Source organism: Pyxicephalus adspersus, chromosome 2, assembly GCF_032062135.1.
Source record: "Pyxicephalus adspersus chromosome 2, UCB_Pads_2.0, whole genome shotgun sequence".
Classification (NCBI taxonomy): Eukaryota; Metazoa; Chordata; class Amphibia; order Anura; family Pyxicephalidae; genus Pyxicephalus; species Pyxicephalus adspersus.
Window position 1 is genome coordinate 99,023,912 of NC_092859.1, and position 21,623 is coordinate 99,045,534.

Genomic DNA, 21,623 nt, shown 5'->3' on the forward strand with positions numbered 1-21,623 from the left:
TCTAATAAAACATATTAGAGCAACACTTGACTATTTGTGATGGTGGCATGTTCTGAACATTCTCAAATATATTTGCTAATATTGCCCATTAAAAGAACAACTAGACCGGAGCTAGTTTAACAATGGGCTGTTTTTTTATAGACATAATTATAAACTTCTATAACTATAACTTCTGCACTTCTATAACTTCTGCATATTCATTATACAGATAGATAGATAGATAGATAGATAGATAGATAGATAGATAGATAGACTGGTAATATAGGTGGGAAGACATTTGGGCTAGCCATACCAGGGAGACTAGAAAAGGATAATCATATATCAGCAAATTACCATTTAGATAATTTATTAATATACAATACTTTGTTTTGTATATTATGCTCAAGACCATCCCTAATAGCATAATGCATAAGTCATGCTGTTGATTTGCGGCTGTTTGATATTACCTATAGTATTAATTTCTTTACCAAAACAGATGTGCAAAACTAATAGAATGTTATATTTTCTATCTATTTGAGCCTCTGCTGCTCTGTTGCTCTTGAACTCTCTGCTTCAATGACTAGACTTTAAAATTACTGCCTACCCTCATACTACCTATACCTGTCCCGTGCATATACTGGCTGCAGTAATACCTCTCCTGTACATACTGCCTGGTATCACACTACCTGCACTCCTTTTATCCTCATACTGCCTCCAGGTATACCCTTGTCTACACTGTCTGTCATACCCATTGCACTATACTTTACTTAGTGCCCACCATACCCTCAGCATTACTCTGTTGTATATACTGTCCGCTGTCATACCTTCAGTATGCCTCTACTGCTCACATTACCCACTGTCAAATGCTTGTCACTTCTCTCTGACTCTCTATATCGTCTGCAAATTCTGTATGACCTGACCCCATCACTTGCCACTGTCATATCCTCAACACTCCTCTCCTGTACATACTTTATGGCCTACACTCCTTTCCTGCATCTTACATAATAAAACAGTTCTTTCTAATAATATTTCTAACACTACATCTAATAAATGTTTGCAAGTAAATATATTAAAATATGAATTGGTAAATATAGAATATTGTTTATTATTATTTTATATGTAATTTTTGCAATGTTATTAACTCCAACAGGTGAATCTATATTACATATGTTGTACTAAAATGTATTTTATGTTTCATAAAATGAAAATTGTTTACCAGTCAGAACTTCCTTCATTAGCTTAAAGCAGAACTACAGCCAAAAATGCCAAGATAATCATGAATAGCCCATAAAAAGATGAAATACCAGAAATAACAGAAATAACATTTGCTTATTCACTATCAGCCCAAACGTTTTCTCCGTATTACTTTTTTGGCCACTAAATCTTCTAAATCTGATGGCTAGTGTTCTGTTAGTTGGTTATGCTCCAGAGGCTCACACACAGTACTTAGTAGCAGACATCTTTATTCAGTGGTCCTGCTGCCATTACATAAATCTATACATATGTATATAACTACTTCCTCAACTCCCACCAACAAGATGCAATAATACAGTTGTACCAGTACCTCAGTAGTGAGACCTCTAGAGACCATACACAGCATATACCATATTGCTACATCCTTTCCCTTTTACATGAAGGAACATGAAATCTAACTAACACAAAATGGTGAACATGAACAAACAGAACATAACTATAAGTTAGATATAATACTTGAGGTGGGCTGGCTTTCTGATCGCGTAACATATGAGGTTTCTTCACACAAAGCTTGGTGTTCTTCTGATTCTGGGAGTCTATTTTCTGGGACTGGCTGTCTCTGACCAGAGACCTCCCCTTGCTCCTCAGCAGTCTCTGTATCTTTGTTGCCGGTATACATAGTCTCATTGCTTTGAGTGCCTATATATTGTTCCTTGGGCCCTGTAACCTCTCTTTCTTGTGTTTTTCTCAGATGTCTCCTATTTCTCCTCAATATTCCTCCTTCCTCTGTTAAACCTGCATAGGACCGTGGTGCAATTTTCTGGACGACCTTTGCCTTCTGCCAGTGTTTGTCATATTTGCCCATTGGCTGAATCCGTACATTTTCATTTCTCTGGAGAACAGGCAGATCTTTAGCAGATTTATTGTAATAGAAACTTGCCTATCTTGATTCTTCTTCAGTTTGACTTTAACATTGCCCACAAGCTTTGGCTTTAGCAGTTGACCTGAGTTGGTAAGAGCGTCCTTGTACGTCTAGTTTTTATGTGGTCATTCATTCCAGGCCAATAAACATATTCTCGTGCAAGACGTAGACATCCTTCTACACCTAAGTGAGTAGAGGGTAATCTTTCTATTATGTCTCTTCTGAGGGATACCGGTATAACAGCCCTTTCTCCTTTGAAGATGATAGCATGCTGCACAGAGAGTTCATCTCTTATGTGAAAAAATGGAGAAACTTCCATAGGAGCATGATGCTTGTACTTTGGCCATCCCTTCAAGACGACACTCTTTAATATCTGAAGAGTTTTATCATCCTCTGTGCTGGTCTGTATTTGTTTCAGTCTGTCTTTTGGGACAGACAGATATTCACACATATTTATGCTTTTAATGTCTTTTTCTTCTTCACCTGTGATGGGTAAGTAAGCTCTGCTTATGGCATCTGCAATCAGTAAATCCTTCCCTGGACAGTAACAAATGTTAAAATCGTATTTCTGAAGCTTTAAAAGCATACGTCGCAGTCTTTTTGGGGCATTCAGTAGTGGCTTCTTTGTAATATTTTCTAAAGGTTTGTGATTGATAAAGCTCTGCTTGCATATGTGATAGGCTGTTTATCCTGCATTAGTGTGGCTCCAAGGCCTGTTTCTGAGGCATCACATTGTACTATCACTGCTTGATCTGGATCAAAATATTTTAGTGTTGCTGTGTCGGCAATAGCATTTTTTACTGACAGCAGTTTCATTACTATCTGTCTATTCCCAGAGTATGTCTTTGCGAGTTAGCTGCCTCAGTGGCTCACACATGTCTGATAAATGCTTGCAAAATTTAGAAAGATAATTCACCATGCCCAGAAATCGTTGTACTCCCTGTATATCTGTAGGTGTAGGCATGTCCTGTATTGCTCTCACCTTCTCTGGGTCAACTTTAACACCCTTTGAGGTTAGTAGATGTCCAATATTTGGTACTTTTGTCATTTTTAATTGAATTTTTCCAGGTTCAGTTTGATTTGTTGTTTTCTACATCTGTCCAGGAATTGTATCATCTTTTTATCGTGATCCTTTGTTGCCGATTCTAGATCGTCACCTTCTCCAACTATTAGTATATCGTCCGCTATTATTTTTACTCCCGACAGTCCTTCTAAAGCTTGCATCAATTTTTGTTGGAACACTTCTGGAGCTGGGCTTACTCCCATGGGCATTCTCAGCCACTTATAGCGCCCAAATGGGGTAGAAAATGTTGTCAATACCCTTGATTCTTTATCCAGTTGATGCTTTATCCATGCCAGAACCCCATTTTCACATAACATACCGAAAATATTTTAGCCTTTGAGAGATCAGGGAGAACATCTTCTATTGTAGGCATTGGATAGTGATTCCTTTTAGGAGCCTTGTTCAGTTGCTTAGGATCAACACATATTCCTAACTTGCCTGATGGTTTTATCACTACCAGCAAACTGCTTATCCAGTCTGTGCTTTCCTGTACTGGTGCTATTATGCCTCTGCTGTGCAACTCCTGCAGTTCCTCTTTAAGTGGTTGCATTAGGGGATACAGGTACTCTTCTTTGTGGGCAGTCTGGTAGGCTGTATTGTATGATCAAATTCCAGTTTGTATTTACCTTCCAGGCACCCATCACCTTCAAATAAATCAGCATACTCTGTATGTGCTGAAAATCCAAAACGCATTCTGCCTTTTGTTTAGGATTTTGAGTATTCTTAGAAACTTCCAGAGCCATGATGTTATGGGACTGCACCTTTATTAGGTCTATAGCCTGAACTGCTTTCACTCCCAGCAAAGGAATGTGATCATCCTCCTGCAGCACAGTAAATTCCACTCTGTAGATCTTTCTGTTACATGGATTTCTTAATCTTAGCTTGCATGTTTCCATGGGTTTCAAAACACTTTTGTTATACATCACCAGTACCTTAAAAGTGAGCTCAATAGGAACCTGTTTGTTAAGCAGAGTAAAAGGAATGACATTGCAGCTAGCTTCACAATCCAGCAGAAATCTTATGGGCTGTTCATCCACCATAAATATGGCAAAGAGCTGCCTTACATCATTGGCTTCTGGATGTTTGATTACATTAACCTTCTCTGTTGCAGGCTGCAGCTGCAGCCATGTGATGTCCTCTGTGCTGTCACTGTCCTGGGTCAATGTATGGACTTGTTTGTACTGTTTGCTGGTTTTCAATCTGCACACAGCTGAGAAGTGGTTCATCTTGCCACAAGCCCTGCAGGTTGCCCCATATGCTGGACATTTCTCTTTTTTTCTCTTGCATGTCTTTTTCCACAGTATTTACACTGGACTGAGCTCACAGGGAGCCTGGGCCTTGCTCTCCCTTTCACAGATATTGCATGTACTGAGGCATCACTGGTGCCCTCCATCATCCTCAGGCTGTCTTTAGTCAGCTCAGCAGCCTTGCATATTTGTATACATTTCTCCAAAGTCAGCTCTTCCTCCCTTAGTAATCTTTCTCTGAGGTGCAAGTCTCTGATGCCACACACTATCCTGTCTCTGATGAGGGAGTCCCTGATGTCCCCAAATCCACAGGTTGCAGACAGTCTCCTCAGCTCTGTCACATATCTGTCCTCACTTTCCCCAGCCTCCTGATTCCTTGAGAAGAATTTGTATCTCTCCACTGTCTCGTTCTTTTTGGGGTCACAGTGTTTATTAAATGCCAACAGTATGTCTGTCAGCAAGGTCTGGGCTATTTCACTGCCTTTTTCCCCAACTAAGTAATAAAACAGCTTTTTACTTTCCTCTGCTCATCTCTGGGTGCCACTGTCAGATCCACATACAGAGTAAACTCTTCCTTCCAATGTCTCCATGTCTGTGAGAGATTAGAAGAAGTGACATCCAGTCTCTGAGGGGGTTTCAGGCCAGTCCCCATAATGCAGTATGATAGGGACTCTGTACTTACAGTCGCTGATTCTCTGTACAGTTCTAGTGTCACCAAATCTGTATTTATCTGACAGCAAAGCAAATCTGACAGCAAACTTGCAATTGAGAGGTCCTGTGCACCGCTGCCACAATGTTCTGTTAGTTGGGTATGCTCCAGAGGCTCACACACAGTAGTTAGTAGCAGACATCTTTACTCCGTGTTCATCCTTGCTGCCATTACATAAATCTTTACAAATGTATATAACTACTTCCTCAACTCCCACCAACGAGATGCAATAATACAGTTGTACCAGTATCTCAGTAGTGAGACCCCTAGAGACTATACACAGCATATAACATATTGCTACAGCTAGAACCGTTGAATACACTTCCTCTCAACCTAGGTCATAGCACTACAGTGATCTCTCTCTGATTGTGCGATCAGTGTGCTACATGTCAGAACAAAAATTGCTTGGCTGCTTATAGTGGTTCCTCCTGATAATCCAACTCTGCTGTACCCAGACTGCAAAAATCTGATATCAAGTCAAACTCAGATTCTTAAACTGCTTGCATTGAAAAAATACATAGATTGTTTTATTGATTATTACAGAGCTGCACCAATGTGCACATTTAACATCTGCCTTGTCCCCCCTTTAGGTGCCAAGGATCCCTATCTCCAGCAAGGGAGCAGGTACAATCAATGAAAAAGTGATGCCATAAGAGTTGAGTATAATTGAGACTGATGGATAAATAATGTTAGGCCATAACAGGAAAGTTTATTTTCCAAATCAATATTATCTATTTCTTTAAAATTTTAAATATTTTTTTCTAAAAGTTAATCCTTTTTTAACCAATCTTTTTACTAAACAAATTTATATTATAATTTTTCATATGGTAACTAGTGCTAAAGCTGCAAATATACTAACAGAAATCGATTTTTGATGTGGTATTATTTGTTTGATCTAAATTATATGAGCAATGAAACAAGACCCATAAATATGCTGAACTGATAGCACTTCTAGCTATCATTTCTTTTTAAATCATGTCAAACCAGTTCATAGAAACTCAATGTGATGAGAACAGTTAGTACAGTTAGTACTATAGAAAAGATTCATATAAAAGTAACTTTCTTACCAGTAAAGTTTAAATAAGGACTTATCTACATATGAACAGAGCTGTCAGCTATTCTTTCATGTTCCCAAGAGTCTGTCAGGTTTACCCTATAATTTTTATATAACACCTATTGACTGGGTAGAGTGAGTGTTTTAATTCTAAACATACAAAATGCATGGGGTATGCTGGCAAACCAGTGTATATTTAAAGGATTACAATAATATATTGGAGAAGGAGTGCATGTGTCATTTGTCCTGTTTGACTGCATTAGCTATTACACTGACACAAATAATTAAAAAAATGTTAGTGCAGTTTATCTGATACATTTTATTACAGTAAACTTTAACTGTAAGTAGCTCATTGCTGACCCCTTTTATGAGAAGTATGTGCAAGGGTGCTTCTGGCCGGTTTGCATGGGTACCAATTCACTATTCCAATTGTGCAGGTCCCTCTATGTAGACCATAAATCACTCAACAGGATAATAAAATTTGCTAGAAGGCATGCCCTTGGACTGAGGGAACCACAGAACAAGTTCACCAGCAACTCCATCTCTAACATTGGTTTCTCATACTCATACTTTGCAGTAATGAAAATGGGAATATAGAATAATGGGAATATGGAATATATCCGACTAGAAGTCACTTTTCCTTCAATGTTCACCACACATAGATTTTGTCAGGTAAATGTTGCCCACAGTGGTGAAAGTAAGGTTTTCAAAAAGATCCAACACAATAAACGTCTTTTACCTAAACTTTGGATTTTCATACACAAGTAAATTTTAAGTACAAATATAGAACCAGTGTAGATTATTCTACACGTTAGAAAATGCAGTCTAGTGAATACATAGGCCCATTTTCAGGCACAAATCCTAAACAGAAACCATGCAGACAAACATAACTCCAGGCTTTATGAAATTGCACCGATCCAAAAACAATGAGTTGCTTTTGAACGTGCAGCTGCTATTTAAGATTTGCTCTGAAGCTGTAGCCCTGTGCAAATCTGTTTTCCTGTGGTGCGGTTTGCTTCTCCTGGTCTCCCAGCAAGCAAGTATGCTGTGAACCCAGGAGCAGAAAACTGTATGGTTTTACACTCTGGGTGCGAAAGAACTTTTATTAGCAGATAAAATTAGTTGGGAAGCAAAGACAGCAGGCCACATTTCCCCACATTGGAACATGTTGACAAATCTTTGCATGGTGGAAATTGTTTTCAGCTCACCTGCCTTGCATTGCATTGCATCTACCAGCTTCACCCACTCAGTAAGCTCTCTCCCTTTCCTAGTCCTGAAATGATGACACATCCTGTAAGAAGCCAATCCATTCCCTAAAGGTGCATCAAAAATAAAAGAGAACACTGACATCCCTTTACATGTTCCTATGTATTGATTTTTTGGTAAGATTTCTTTTGCTATAGCTTGGTGCCTTTTTACTAACTTAACTGGGTTCTCCCAAATTTTGTATTTACTTCCAGCCTATTGATGTGCATATACGTGTTTGGTGGAATTGAAATGTTTTAGCAGGTAAAGAAGTACACCTTTACTGATAGCTTACTCCTTATTCTGGTTGTCCATTGTGGTGTTCACTAACTCATGTGGTCTATTCTGTTTGCTGTTGTCCATTTTACGTAGTTGACTTTTCCTGGCTATGCTTGAACTCCTGCCTTGACCTTATTTGGACCTCCAATGCGTACTGTTATTCTTGTTTATTTCTGTTGTATCCTTGTTGTAGACAACTTAACTGCTGGTGCTAATACTAAAGTTTTGCTTTAGTTATTGATTTGGCACCTTCTAGACCCATCTGCTTGTCACCTCTGCTTGCTATACAAATAAAATGGGGTATTTATTTTGAGCTTACTTACACTTGTGTTAGCTGATTCCCTACATGAAAACCTGGCAGCTCCGTGCTCATCATTGGTGTGATTTTAGTCATAGCTGCCTATGTGACTGCGTATGGGACCTGGGGTGTAGGGGGAGGCTGTTGAAACAAATTAAACATAGAAAATCTATATGTGTGTAAACATAATACAGATCATGTTGCAGAGTGAGAGAATTCTCAGGGGATCCCATAAGCATTTTACTATGGGGTAACATTACTGCTGGTTAAACTCTATATTGTGCCACACAACTGGGGGAAAAGAAGTATAACAGCGCGTATCGACCCTAAACCAGTGCCTATTAATCTGGTTTCTAATTTTTTTTAATTTAGGTTAACTGGCTCAGAAATATATCTATGTGGTTTGGCACTTTTATACACTTTAAACAATACGTTGTAAGCTGTAATTCTTTTTAAATAAGAGTGAAATGTTCTGGTACTGAAAAACAAGCATTTAAGGAAAGCAGTAGAAAGATTATCGCAATGTTTATCTTTAACCTGATGCAGTTTCTTTGGGGAAACAAATCATTTTAGACATGGTTGTGAAATGTACTCAAGTTTGTTATATAAGTGGTCCCAAAGAGCATATAAACAAACTGAATTAAAATGTCTTTCGTTTGCTTCACACACTTTCTACAGCTTAAAATATAAAACTCAAGTTTGCTCTCCATTGTATAAATACAACATTACAATGCAAACTTCTCACCAGCTGGTGCTTCTGAAGGCAAGATCCCATGGGAAAATGAATCCTCTGCTGGCATAACAAGCCTGGATAGTTTACCTAAGAAACCCATATTATTTACATGGAAGCAAACAGAAGAACAATTAGGTGTATCAGAAATATTGGCATAGTCCAAGCACTTTTGAAGTCATACTACTGTAGTACTACTTATGTTCATTTTAAAAGATTATTTTTAATCAGTACTGGCTCTCTGATAATGAAACAAATATCCTTATTTTTTATCTTGTTAGTTTTTGCATAAACATTTATTCAAAATATTTACTATGTAATGATTCATAGAATTTTTTTATTGAATTGTAATAGAGTTTGTGGCTAGTGCTCTAGGGCCTAAAGATGCACATTTTTGGATTTTAAATGGTGATTATGCCTTAAGATGACAGAAGTATAGCCTGAGACTAGGGGAGGAAGGCAGCACTCATCTAGGGTGTTTAATTACTTTCCAGGGCAGGGAGGCTTGCCTGAGGGACAAGTACAAATGAACAATGACTATATAATCAGCACACACGATCCCTTTTGGCAATAAAGCCCTGTCTGATCAGAAAAATTTAAAAGTGGTACTTTAGTTCTGCTTTAAACCCAAGAAGGTGTCACCCACACCCTCACACAACCTACATAATACCCTTGTGATCTATAGTTTCTCTGATGGAATAATCTTGTTTGATGATTGATCTGCACCTGGTGATCACATTACCCCCCCCCCCCCCCCAAAAAAAAAAAAAAAAAGATAATCTTCATTCATGGATGTTGCCCTCAGCTCTCACATTTATCATAGTACTCTTTAGAACAAGCATACCACACCTTTCTCTTTTTCATGGAGAAAATCCATGTCCACTGCCAAAAAAACTCTTCAAACTTTTTTAATGCCCCACTTTCTACAAACATCTCTCACATATGGGCGGTTATCAAGCATCTGACTTTAATATGGAGTATCCTAATGGACTAAAGGGAACTCTATTGCTTGAGAAAAGGAGAATTGTAAAAGGGACTTATTCCCACCTGTGGTGTGGAACTGCACAGCTGACAGTTCCCAGGCACAAGGCAAACTGCAGAGGCAACCTGCAGCACTGGTAACCAGATTTGCATGTGTATGCAGTGCAAACCTTCAAAGGACCTGCATGGCCAAATGCAACTTGTCTGCTGCTGCCAAATAAAAAAAATGGTTCCCTACTTAAATTGGAGAGGTCGGGATTGCATTTGAGTCTGTGGCAGAAAGCTGCAGCTCATCTGAAATGGCCCTTAGCATGACCACTGTTACCTATTGCTGTGCATTGTGTGCTACATAAACAGGAAACAGTGTACATAGTAAACATTTATATTTGCTGAAAATAAAAAAATAAAAATGTGCCTGAAAAAGAGCTGTTGTCTAGTGACTTGTTAAATCTTCATTAGTAAAAAGCAAATTATGCTATTTTTGTTGATTTACACTGTGGAAGATAAATGTTAGTAGGCACATTCATTGTATATGTTGTGGCTTCTGATACTACTGAACATAACAGCTCATCTCTTGATGTCATTTAAGGTGAATCTTCAAGATAATTCTAGTTTGACAGTAAATGCAGTTTGCAGACGTCCTGAAGAGCTGTCATTTTGTACTACATTTAACTCATAATGGAAACGCATATAATATTGTTTTCTCTGGAAAATAATGTTTTTTTCCTGTATGATTAACACTGCGAAGTGTGTTCCATTTACATTACATCTGCCTACATTTCCTATTCATTTTAAATAGGAACAGCATTCTGTTTTTACTAACTATTAAGGATGCCTTTACTAGGAAAGTATGTATTATATCAATAAAACTGTGGTCCTTATGTAAGGCTGTAAAACCCATATCAAAACTCAGATTTGCAAAAACACCTTTAGCTGTCAGTTATTGCTGTCACTCTAAAATGCACTGTGCTCCAAAAGGATTTCCAAATTTTTTTTTGTGGCCTTTGAACATTGATGTAAGGGTCATAGTCAAGTTCAAACATTGTGACCTACCAGAAAACACACCAATTTCCCTACTGTGTATTCTGTGTATGGTTATTTTGAGACATGACCACTAGGGGGCGCTACAGCTTGCACGGAGGTGGTGGGAGCCCTGAAAAGGACTAAGGTGCAGAGTCTAAGGAATAACCAGTTCTTCTCCAGAGCCTCAGTTTGTGAGGATGTTGCACCGCTGGTTACTGCCAGGTTGTTATTCTTGGGCACGCCAATGGTGGGCAAAACACGGTGCCAAATCGCAAAGTAGAAGGATAGTCGGGGAAGACCGGGGTCGAGGCATGCAGCACGCAAGAGAGGTCAAGTCACACGCCAGCGGCCCATTACCAGGGATCCAGGAGACAGACACCAGTGATACAGGGGCCACTGCGGGCACAGGGAACACATGAGACACTAGAAGCAAAGGGAGGCACAGGTGACAGATATCCACAGACAGACAGGAACACTGGAACAGCACAGAGAAGTTGGCTGGGAATCAACAGACTGGTCAATGAGGGTTTAATGCAGGAGCTGGACAGAGGAAACACTGAATTAGCCAACAGGTGAACAAGAATTAGCTCAACAGAATTAGGGGCTCGGCACCAGTGGAGACACGTTTTCACGAACACGAAGTGCAGTGTGTGAGCTAGCTAAATAGCCAGGGATGGTTAAGAGACTATTTTCTAATTGGCCAGTGGATTGGACGGAATAAATCTTGGAAACAGATGCACGCCCAGAGTCAGAACTGCCTGCATATGCAGGAGAGAGAAGCCTGTGCTTTATTGAGGAAGAGGTAAGTGTGACACCTAGATGCCATATGAAAAAGGGAAGAGGAATCCCAACAGCCTGAACCAAGGGCCACTAGACAACGGATGTGAATAACTAAACAATGCCTGGAAAAGAGAAACAGGAAGAGAAGAAGAAATGTGTAGGAAACTATAAGCATTACAAAATGGATAATATGAGGGGAGGGGTGCACATTGACATTTTTACCCTGGATAATATAAACCCTTGTACCATGCAGTTTAGAAAGGTCAACAAGAGAACTAGAGAATCTTGTGAATCTCCCGGAAACATGACCTTTTATCAGAAATTAGATTAGGAAGGTAGGTGAGTGTTGAGTGAATAAAACCTTACAATTTTTCTTTGCAACCTGATCAAGTTATCAAGGGATAGGCGACATAAACAAAATGAAAAGAAAGAGACTTTTAGGTGTGCCCATCATACCATTTTATCTGCTTTTTTTTTTTTGTTGAAACAAGCCCAAGAAGAGTACACACTATGCCACCATATATTCATACATGTGGTGATGTAAAATTTTTTAGTCTTTGGTTTTATATGTTTAAATTTTATGTATGAATCTTCCCAAAATCTTGGCGGCAACAACACTAAAATTACCCAGGAAGTTAGTGTGTTGACACAAGCTAAAGTAATGTATTTGTAAGTAAGTATTCTTTGTGAAATACCCAAAAAGTAAATGAAAACAACATCAGGGTGTATGGGATTAATAAAGCAATCAAAGTTTAAATGAAACGGTAAGGTTGGTGTGGGGCTTTAACTTTGTTTTTGTCTCTAATTATAACTACAAAGGAAAATGAAGAAATACATAACACATTTTTTTTGCTTGAATAATTATTCAAGCAAAACAAATTTGGTTATATCATTCTTCATTTTCCTTTGTAAGGTGGAAGCTTTCAGAACAAGGATGATATGATAATACATGCAAGTGAAAACCCTTTTTCAGCAAAGATATCAATTATGCATAGTGAAGAGTTCATGCAAGGACTTCGCTTGTAAACAGATTTATTACAGAGACTTAAATGTATATCAAGTACAAGAGCAATTGTTGAGTGCAAATAATGGCAGTAAAACAACATTAAATTGTGAATTTGTAATATGTAGATAAAGTATTCCTAATAAGTAATTAATATTAACTGTAATTTGCATTTCTAGTTTACAAATATAAACACTTTTACTGTCTTACATCCCTTGAAAACTTCATATGTCATCAGTTTATCTAAAATATGGAAAAAAATACGCACATAGCTGAAATAATCCTGAGTAATTTATATTAATAATTGGGCTGTTTGTAGTGGACTCATTAACTATCTGGGAAGCCTCTGAACAAAATACAATTTCCTGGCCCGCCTCCTGATGGTGTACACATGGGTTAATCCCCCCCATTTGACCCCCCCAGGACCACCTTTTCCTAATAAAAATTCCCCATCCACTTACCTCCCTGTTCTTTTTCCGTCCTGCTCAAGGACCATCGGACACTGGTGATGCTCCTGCATCTTCTTTTCTTCTCCTGGCATCTTCTAGGTTTGCTGGGAGCTGCATTCCTCCAATGGAGATGCAGCTCGAACCTACAGGCTTCCAGGTCCGAGTACGTACTGTGCATTCGTCGTTTCCGGCACATGTGCAGTAACATTCTAGGGAAGCCTTTCTGCCATCTACCAGGATGGTCGAATTGGAATTAGTAGTTAATAAACAGTAACGAGGTCAGTAACGAAAATGAAGCATTTCAGGAAGTGGTTTTTTCTCTAATTCCGGTAGCGCCAAATTTAAACGGGGAAACTTTCCTGGATCTTTATGCAGAGTATTTCTGATGCTGAAGCATCTGCTGAAGACCATTTCTAGCAAGCTAAAAAGTTTTTTTCTTCCTGTCAGAATGTTTTTGAATTAAAAAAAAATTAAAAAAAATAAATGTTATAAAAAAATGTATTTTTGGTTCGTTTTGCTCATTTTACCTCCTGAGTGGTATTCCCGAATGTGACTCTTGTTAAGCATGTGGGGCAAAAGCCCTGCCTTCTAAATTGGTCTGTGCAACTGTGCAACAAGAGGCATGTCAAGAGAGAGAAACCGAGGCCAAGGAGATAAAGGGGTATGTTGATCAGGCCATTGCGGAGGGTTTAAAGAACCTTACCGCAAGCACAAGTTCAATAGCACATGAGGACGTCGTTAAACATTGGGATTTACCACAGGGCTCGGATATATCAGATTCTGAGTTAGAAGAAGGAAATGCTTTCTCATTTGATTTTTCATTGACCAACTCGTTTGTACATGCTATCAGAGAGGCTATTCAGTGGGAAGAAGAATCTCCACCCCCTCCACAGAGAAAGAGATATTTTCCGTCTCTAAAAAAGGAAGTTATAACCTTCATAGAAGTTATAACTAATTCATGGAAGAGATAAAGCAGCTCTTTGAAGGAGAGTGGGCAAAACCTCATAGGTAAAGCTCCTTTATGAACAGATTCACAAAATTGTATCCAATGAGCGAAAACGAGTCAGAGGTCTTTAATGTTAATCCAACAGATGCTCCATTGTAGCGACTGGTCAGGGATGTGGTTCTCCCTATGGAAAATTCAGTGACCTTTAGAGACCCTGTAGATAGAAGGATGGAAGGGGATCTCAAGAGGATTTATGCAGCTGTGGGGTTAGCTAGCCGGCCTGTAGTTGCACTTACCCCCGAGTCAAGAGCCTTATTGGCCTGGGTGCAAAGGTCCAGGGACACCATTGAAAGTGAAGCAGAAAATTTAGTTTCTGTGTAGAAAAAAATAAGCCAACAGCGGATTTCCTGGCAGAAGCATCACTGGATCTGGTCAGATTGTCAGCAAAGATAATGGCTCTGTGATGGCAAAAAGGGCCCTTTGGTTGAGACATTGGGTAGCCTACTCAGTATCAAAACAATCATTATGTTCCATACGCTTTGAGGGTAAGTTGATATTTGGAAAATCATTGGAAGAAGAGATCTAGGGGGTAACTGGCGGAAGATCGGATCTGTTACCCCAAAAACGGTACAGCCATTTGCAAGGCACAGCCAGGGATCCAAAGAAAGTTGGTAAGATTTCAGGGGAACAAGGTCCCGAGAATATCAACGTCAGTGATGGAAGGAAACTCAGACATCCTTTCGGAGGCCAGCCAGAACAGGGGTTATGCAGCCAGCCAAGTCATCAAGCAAGCAATTCTGAAGATGGCTATAACTATATGAAGACTGGCTATAACTCCAGTAGTCACTGGAGGTTGGTGCACGCCTTTTTTTTATTTGCGGGGGAATGGAAACACAAAATCACAGTGCCTGAGTAATGTCGGTAGTATCCGGGGGATGAGAATCTCTCCTATAAGGCATTGTTTGCAAATATAGGGGAGGCCACAAGTGGACATCGAGAATTTTTACTGATTATGAAAACTTTAATGCATTTGATTTTTGATTGCTCAGAGATTTAATGGAACTTTGGCAGGAAAGTGCTACCAATCAGATGTTAATATTAAGGATGGACCATATGACCCCCTGAATGTTAGTGAAACCAGTGAGGCATCTATATCCTTCCATCCTAGATCAACAAGGTTTTCTTGACTTCTGTCAAAATCCCCATATCCATTCATTTGTACAGCAAGTGATAAATGCTGTGAAAGTACTGGATAAACACTGTATTAGAAATAAGAACCTTTCTGTGTCACAAATTCAGGCAATTAACTTGGTTACTCCAAAGTAACTCTGCAATAATAATAAAACCATTGGATAAAGGCGGAAATATTGTGATAATGGAGGTGAAACATTACAAGGATATGTGTTGGGAAATATTAAACAACAAGGATTGGTATTCTCTGATAGTTCACAATGTAGTTGATCAATTTAATTTGGAATTCTACTCTATGATTTCTTGTGCACTCTCTGAAGGTGTTATGGATAAACTTAAATTTGATTTTTTGAATACCAAATATCTCAAAATAACAGTTTTTTATGCCTTTTTCAAAGTGCATAAATGACTGACTAATCCTCCAGGCTGACCTATAATTTCTGGTGTTGAAAGAATATCACCAAATGCTAGTCATTTTGTTGATGTTCATTTAAGACCCTTGGTGTACAATTTGCCTTCGTATTTGAAGGATACACCTGAGCTACTTAAGGTTATTAACAACTTCACCATAACGGAGGGTACAATTTTGGTGTGTATTGATAATGAAGCACTTTACTCCAGTATCCCTCATGAAAAGGGACTGGAAGTGGTGCTTTCATTCCTTCTAGAAAGAAGTAATGATTTGATGGAACAAAATATGTTACTATTGGAGATCTTACAATACATATTTACGAGAAACGTCTTTCTGTTTGATGATGTCACTTTCCACCAGGTACAAGGGGTGGCTATGGGGACAAGATGTGCCCCTACCTTTGCAAACTTATCTCCACCATTATTATTTTTGGCGGAGATACATAGACTATGTATTCATGCTCTAGACAGGCACTCAGGATTGCCTCGCTGAGTTCATTCAACAATTGGCGGATAATTCTTTCGACTTGAAATTTGCTCACCAGTGCAGTAGTCACAGTCTGTCATTTCTCGACATTGAATTTAATATTGACTTGAATCAAACATTAATTTCCAACCTGTATTGGAAACCTACTGCTGGAAATACAATTTTGGGATCAGAAAGCACTCATCCCAAACATTTATTAAGAAATTTACCTTATGCTCAATATCTAAGTATTAGGAGAAATTGTACCCAGGAAAGTGACTTTGAGGAAGCAGCACAAACATTGCAAGCTAGGCTCAATGAAAGGGGATATAGTCACATACTAATAAAGAAAGCATACCAAAGGGTTAAAAGGAGCGCAAGAACAGATATGCTGTATAAACCTAGTCTTTCCATAAAGGGAGAAAAGATAAATTAAGAATGGTCACCAGGTTCTCTGACCAATATGCAGAATTAAGTAAGATCTGCAATTGTGATTGGTCACTTTTGACAGTAGACCCCACTTTAAGAAATCTAATACCCCCCTATACACAATTCACGTATAAAAAAAGAAAGATAGACTTGTTAAGAGCCACTTTCAAGCAAGAAAGAAAGTTGGGACTTCAGTGCAAAGAGGCACCTTCCCTTGTAATAGGTCCAAATACTGTCAGTGGATATATAAGGAAACAGATAAATTTCCAATACCAGTCTCAATCACCAGACAATTGGACAGTTATGTCAACTGCAATACGTAAGGGGTAGTGTATATAGCCTTTTGTAATTGCGGGAAGTACTATGTCGGGAAAACGAAAAAGAGCTTTAGAAAACGTTTATATGAGCACACATACAATGTTAGAAGTGGCAAAATAGTGACCCAATTGAGCTTCCATATGGGTACTAGCCACAACTTCAAATTGAATGAGTTACGTTGCATAGCTCTGGAAAAAATCCATCTAGACCAAAGGGGTGGAGATTTGGACAACCTAATTCTACAGAAAGAGCCTAGGTGGATATATGAGTTAAAACCCATGGAACTCCCTGGCTTGAATGATTGTCTTAGTTTTAGGTTTTTTCTGTGACTTTTTAGAAAAATGTACAAAATCACCCCGAGGGTGTATATTGCTTTAAAACTAAATGATCTGTGAATTTATGTCCACAGTAGAATAGCCTCAGTAAATATTAGGGGTGACAATTATGTGCCGTATTTCTCCTTTGTTTATATATATATTAAACAGGTTCATTATACTAAAGCTACGTACACACTTCCAATTATTATCGTTGGAAAACGAACGACGAACGTTCATGCACGATATATACGAACGATCGTATAGCACAGGTGAAGTCATTTTGGATGGAATCACTACAAACTATCTTGTCTGTCATACATCCGGGCAATTGGATGATTTTGATCGATCTGGAAAATGCATACTTACATGTGCCTATCGCTCAAAGAGATCAAAAATATTTGGGGTTCAACATAGGGAATTTTCACTACCAATCCACATGTCTGCCCTCCGGCCTGGCTACGGCCCCGAGAACATTCTCCAAGGTTTTTGTGGCACTGGTGGCTTATCTAAAGCTTCAGGTAGTATGCTTATACCATTATTTGGACGGCAAACTAATGCTAGCAAAATCCAGGGATCAACTCATAAAGAACAGAGAGTGTGTGTTGGAAACTTTGGCTCGCCTAAGGTGGCTACTGAACTACCAGAAAAGTCAGCTAGTTCCCACTCAGGTGATGGAATATCTGGGAGTGAAAATCAATACGAAAATCTCGAAGGTTCCCTGACTCAGCAGAAGATAGAACTTCTAACAAGAAGGGCACTTTTATTCTACAGAACCCCAAGAGTAAGGGTGAGAGGTTGCATGAAAATGTTAGGATTCATGGCAGCATGTATAGAGGTTGTACCATTGGCCAAATGGCACATGAGAACGCTGAAAATTTGCTTTATCAGTCAATGAAACCGAGAGTCCATGGAACAGGTCATTGCCCTTCCAGCGTCCGTACCGAAAAAACTGTTATGGTGGGCATCAGTTATGAATCTTTCGAGAGGGGCGTACCTGGTGAAAGAAGGTTGGACAACCGGTACAACAGATGCAAGTGTAGCAGGTTGGAGAGCCCATTACGATGGACAGATGGCACAGTGCCAGAGTTATCACCCATAACGGGCGAATCCAATGTGATGGTACTGGAAGCAGCCGGGCAAGCTCTAAAACCATTCGCTACTTACCTAGTGCACAAGAGGGTGAAAATTTTGTCAGACAACAAGACCACAGTGGCTTACATTGCAAAACGGGGAAACAAGGAGCCAACGACTATTGCAGATAACAGCAAAGATCTTTTGATGAGCAGAATGACATCTGCTAGATCTGACAGCAGTGCACCTCCCAGGGTAACAGAATCAAGTGGCCGATGCTTTAGGCTGGTCATTTCTGGATCCAAAAGAATGGTCCATAAGCCCCAAAAACCTATTCCCAATTTTCCAACAGTGGGGAACACCACTAATAGACTTAATGGCATCACCCAACAATGATCAGCTACCAAGGTTCTGTACAAGGTTCCACTGCAAACAGGCATAGGCTCAAGATGCGTTCTCCATCAGATGGAACCTTTCTCTTCTGTATGTTTTTCTGCCGATACCATTGAATATGAAGGTCCTCCTAAAAATAAGGGCAGAAGCGAACCAGGCAATAGTTATACTACCATATTGGCGGAGAAGGCCTTGGTTCGTCCTGATGACTCAAATGCTGATATCTTCCCCCTGGCCCTTGCCAGATCAGAGGGATTTTTAGGTCAGAGGGAATTTAGGTCAAACCCCAACCCCAGCATTTGAGGCTGAATGCCTTTCTATTGAAAGGAGGAGGTATTTACCGGCAGGTGTGCCTGAAAAAGTGGCAGACACTCTCTTCAAGGTGAGGAAATCTACAACCAATAAAACCTACTTCAGGATATGGAAAATGTTCCTAATAGGGTTTCTCCCCCACAGAGCCTACAGCAGCTCAAATATTGGAGTTCTTGCGCTAGAGAAGGATCTTAGCTATAAAACCATAAAGGTACATGTGTCTGCCTTATCAGCCCTAACTTTAAGGAAAAGGGCTGAAGATGCACTGATTCAACAGTTCCTAAAAGCAGCAGTAAAGATCAGGCTGCCAGTAAGGCCTTTATTTCCATTTTGGGACTTATCTTCAGTGCTCAAAGCCCTTTTGCTCTCTCCCTTCCATTCAATATATGTTTCTTCAATGGAAAAACTGACATGGAAAGCGGTGTTCCTAAAGGCCATTACATCCGCCCGCAGGGTATGGGAATTGCAATCTCTCTCAATTAGAGAGCCTTATTATTCTGTTCCCACCGGAAGGGGTATATTTGCGGCCCTCTTCCTTCCAAAGGTGTCCTCAGCCTTCCACATAAACTGGGAAGCAATGGTACCATCGATGAGCCAAGCGAATGAGGAAATGACTGAAAAGGATGACTAAAGTAAACTAGACATGGTCCAAATAATTACCACATATGTTCAGAGAACGAAAGGTTTTAAGAAGACAGATAACATGTTTGTGTTTCCTAGTGGATCAAAGAGGGGTGAAGCGGCCCCAGCAAGGATCATCTCTTTTTGGATCTTGGAGACAATAAATATGCCTGCTCCCTTTTGGTGATATCTCCCCCACAGGACGTGAGAGCCCACTCAACAAGGGGCATCTCAACCTCCTTGGCATCCTATGCAGTACAGTAAAAAGGGATTAAAGGAATTCAAGGGATAAAAGAATATAAAAAGGAACAAATATATATATATATATCCTGCTCAGCACATCGAAGGTCAACACTTACTGCACATTAAGCACTGATATTTAAAAATAGTATAGGGCTATAAGACAATGATTGAGATTTAGAGAATGATTAGATTTCTGCCATTGCTCACCTTTTTTTTTATATACATACAAAAAAGCAAAAAGAGGTTTAGCAATACCTTGGGCTGTGGAATCTTGAGGGTTGGTATGTATACAATATATACCATCAATGTTATTTATTTGTGCAGTGCTAAGAATTAGTGTGGTACTTAATTATTGTTTAAAAACTATGTCAAATGTACAATGACTTAGTATATATTGTACAGTGCTCTGTACACATTTTGACAAACATTGTTCTATTATGAAACACAAAGTCACAGAACTATAGTGCAGTTTAATGTAGGTATACTGATTGATGGGAAATCAAGTCACAATTTACTGTAATAAACACAAAATAATCATGAGCCAAGTAAATCCTTATGGTAAAAATTTATAGCACTTACAGTTACAATAATAATTATAGATCTCTTCTTTCATGGCAAGCCTGATCTAATTGCATTGGAGGCATACAAAATCAATGCTGATTATCAAGACTGCAGAGTGGTAAGTGCACTTTTTTACGAACGATTTTTTGCCCAATCGATCGTTCGTCGTTCGATTGGAACGATAAAAATTGGAAGTGTGTACGCACCTTAAGTTTGCCTCATTGATCCTTTTTCTTCCTCTCACCCCCCCCTCCACATTTGTTTTTCTTTGTTTTGATTTTTTCTACAATGTATTTTACTGTAATTTTACTGTTATTATAATGTATAAATAATGGGTGAAATGTATGATGTACAAATGCAATGGTATTAAAATTTAAATTACATGCTTTTAAATAAAAAAATTGTTTTTTTTTCTAGAAATTATGATATCATTTACTCCCTGTGTTCATTAAGGCACGGGACCCCTTTACCTCAGTGGAAGGTAGGAACTTTTTCCCCTTCCCCATTGATTCCCTTTGGGAACCAGACTTCATTTTTTGAAATCTCAGTTTGCCCCTTTTTTCAGTGTTTTCCCTGACCTGAGATGGCTAGTGCGGAAGCATCATAGCATCATAGCTAGAAGACGCGTCTCCCACAGGGGGCAGAGCTTATGCCTGCCATGAGGGACGTTGTCAGTAGAGCTTGGGGATAAAATGAGATGGGACACAGGGATGCTCTATGCGGTGCTGGGACCGAATTTTGCAATCGCGGTTTGATGGATCTATATGTGCAAACAGCTACACAGTTGCGGTAGCGTCAAAGTGGATCTCAATATGCGAGTACACAGAGTTAATCAATCAACATAGTGGTGTAGAATGTTGTTAGATAGTGTGAATTCTAAACCTTTGTTACTATATTGGATTATTAACCTTGATTGGCTGACTAACTAATAGACAAACATCTGGTTCCCCCAGATCTAGGTTTAATTGGGTCATGTAAGTGGAAAGTCGTTATTTGTAAGGAGTTATACATGGTGGATGGGCAAGAATATAAGGATATACTATTTGGCTTATGGGGAAAGATTTCTACCCTTGTTTTGTTGATTCTTACTGTTTGTTGATATAGTGCGAATTCACCTCTGAACCGCTAACTTACCAGTAGACTACAACTTATCTAGCTTGGTCCCCGGCATAATTAGGTCATGTAAGTTTGAAGCCTTCCCTCTTAAGAAATTTTATATGGTGGAGGGGGTTAACATGAATATAGTATCTGGTTCACTTTATCACAATACATGGGGACACTGTCTTTTTTATTTTATTTTTTATTTTATTTTTTGGATTAATTATTGGGTTTTACAGAGATAATTGAGATTTGTTTTTCAGTGGTGATGACAAGTAGATTACACATAA